Consider the following 2,414-nt stretch of genomic DNA (forward strand, 5'->3'; position numbering starts at 1 on the left):
ACACCTCCTCCACAGAAACATAAAAAAGTAACCCAACGTTGAGGGCAGACAGTTGTTAGAAAATATGCTTCCTCTACACCACCCCTGTCCCAAGTGACACGCATTTCACCCACAGCGTCAACTCCATTTAAAATCTATTTCCTTCGTAAATCACTTGATTGCTGAACTCCTTACTTCTGAACTGGTAGGAATTGGAAGACTTCAGGCTGACAATGCTTCTTGTCTGACCACTACCACTAATAATAATAATAATAATAATAATAATAATAATAATAATAATAATTCGTTGTAGGCCCACAGCAGTGTAGCGGCCGTTACATAGTTACTGTTGTGTTGTGCTGTCATTTATTTCGTTTATTGTTCAGAAATGACTAGTGAAACAATATATGGTGTGTTGTGGGAACTGCCTGCAACTCGGGGAAGGAATTTCCAAGAGATATTTAAGCATGTGTGACATATATGTCTCAGTTTTGCTGTCATAGATGCAGTGTGCAAAGTATGTGTGTAGTGGGTGGACTACTGAGGGCAAAATTCACACATTTGTTATACAAGGTGTAACCACCACATTGCCTCGGGCGTTAATCCTAGTATTTAAATTAAAAAATGTACGAGGGGCGTTCGATAAGTAATGCAACACATTTTTTCCCGAAGCAGGTTGCTTTTATTCAGGATTCGAAGTCGCCGTATCATTCCCAACTCCTTCGGCTACAAAACCCTCCGTTCAACGCGACGGCCTTACTCCACCTTACTGCGTGCATCCATGCACGCGTGATACAGCTCTGCTGGTCGAAGTCGGAACCAACATTTCGCTGCATCAATAGCCTCACCATCGTCAGCCTACTGCTTTCCGCAGATTGTATCCTACATTGAGCCAGATGGAAGTGCAAGATTCGGGCTGTAAGAAGGACGAGAGAGAGAGCCCCAAGAAGTTCTGCGAGCTCCTCTCGATTCCGCACACTTGTGTCGGGCCTTACATTGTCGTGTGCCGACGAACACGCTATAGTCGTTTCTTCACTTACCTTCAGAGTTGAGCGTTACACAATGGTTCAAACGTGTGTGAATTCCTGAGGATCAATCTGCTGAGGTCATCGGTCCCTAGACTTATTAAACTAAATGATAATTACATGGACACCCTAGCTGCAAACAGGCGTTGATGTACTTCATTGGGGACACGTTGAAAATGTGTGCCCCGACCGGGACTCGAACCCGGGATCTCCTGCTTACATGGCAGACACTCTATCCACCTGAGCCACCGCGGGCACAGAGGATAGTGCGTCTGCAGGGACTTATCCCTTGCACGCTCCCCGTGAGATCCACATTCCCAACATGTCCACACCACTACATTCGTAGTGCGCCTAATAGATGTTTGCCCATCATGCTCATTACTCGTGGCAGATTAATCTACCAAGTCCGGTACGAGTTCGGGCATAGCGTGTGCGTTTGCTCAAGAAGGTCAATGGCTGGGAAGCCATATTTTAACTATATATGACGGTAGTATCTGTTCCCGAAAGAACAGTTACCGTGGATGACCATGCAGCTTTGCTAGAAATGAAATGATAATTAAATGGACACCCTAGCTGCAAACGGGCGTTGATGTACTTCATTGGGGACATGTTGAAAATGTGTGCCCCGACCGGGACTCGAACCCGGGATTCCCTGCTTCTTGTGCGAACGCACACGCTATGCCCGAACTCGTACGGGACTTGGGTAGATTAATCTGCCATGAGTAATGAGTATGATGGGCAAACATCTATTAGGCGCACTACGAATGTAGTGATGTGGACATGTTGAGAATGTGGATCTCACGGGGAGCGTGCAAGGGATAAGTCCCTGCAGACGCACTATCCTCTGTGCCCGCGGTGGCTCAGGTGGATAGAGTGTCTGCCATGTAAGCAGGAGATCCCGGGTTCGAGTCCCGGTCGGGGCACACATTTTCAACGTGTCCCCAATGAAGTACATCAACGCCTGTTTGCAGCTAGGGTGTCCATGTAATTATCATTTCGTTTCTAGCATAGCTGCATGGTCATCCACGGTAACTGTTCTCTCGGGAACAGATACTACCGTCATATATATATTACTTAAACTACAGGGTTATTACAAATGATTGAAGCGATTTCACAGCTCTACAGTAACTTTATTATTTGAGATATTTTCACAATGCTTTGCACACACATACAAAAACTCAAAAAGTTTTTTTAGGCATTCACAAATGTTCGATATGTGCCCCTTTAGTGATTCGGCAGACATCAAGCCGATAATCAAGTTCCTCCCACACTCGGCGCAGCATGTCCCCATCAATGAGTTCGAAAGCATCGTTGATGCGAGCTCGCAGTTCTGGCACGTTTCTTGGTAGAGCAGGTTTAAACACTGAATCTTTCACATAACCCCACAGAAAGAAATCGCATGGGGTTAAG

At 45.8% G+C, this 2,414-nt stretch overlaps 2 non-coding genes across 2 annotated transcripts; one reads left to right on the top strand and one right to left on the bottom strand.

Annotated features, from left to right (window-relative positions):
- Nucleotides 1-1,185: 1,185 nt before the first annotated feature.
- Trnat-ugu (transfer RNA threonine (anticodon UGU)) lies at nt 1,186-1,260 on the bottom strand. Its single transcript has one exon. It is a non-coding gene; the product is annotated as a tRNA-Thr (tRNA).
- A 592-nt stretch (nt 1,261-1,852) lies between these two features.
- On the top strand, nt 1,853-1,927 carry Trnat-ugu (transfer RNA threonine (anticodon UGU)). Its single transcript has one exon. It is a non-coding gene; the product is annotated as a tRNA-Thr (tRNA).
- Nucleotides 1,928-2,414: the final 487 nt, after the last annotated feature.

This window comes from Schistocerca cancellata, chromosome 12 (assembly GCF_023864275.1).
Source record: "Schistocerca cancellata isolate TAMUIC-IGC-003103 chromosome 12, iqSchCanc2.1, whole genome shotgun sequence".
NCBI classification, from domain to species: domain Eukaryota; kingdom Metazoa; phylum Arthropoda; class Insecta; order Orthoptera; family Acrididae; genus Schistocerca; species Schistocerca cancellata.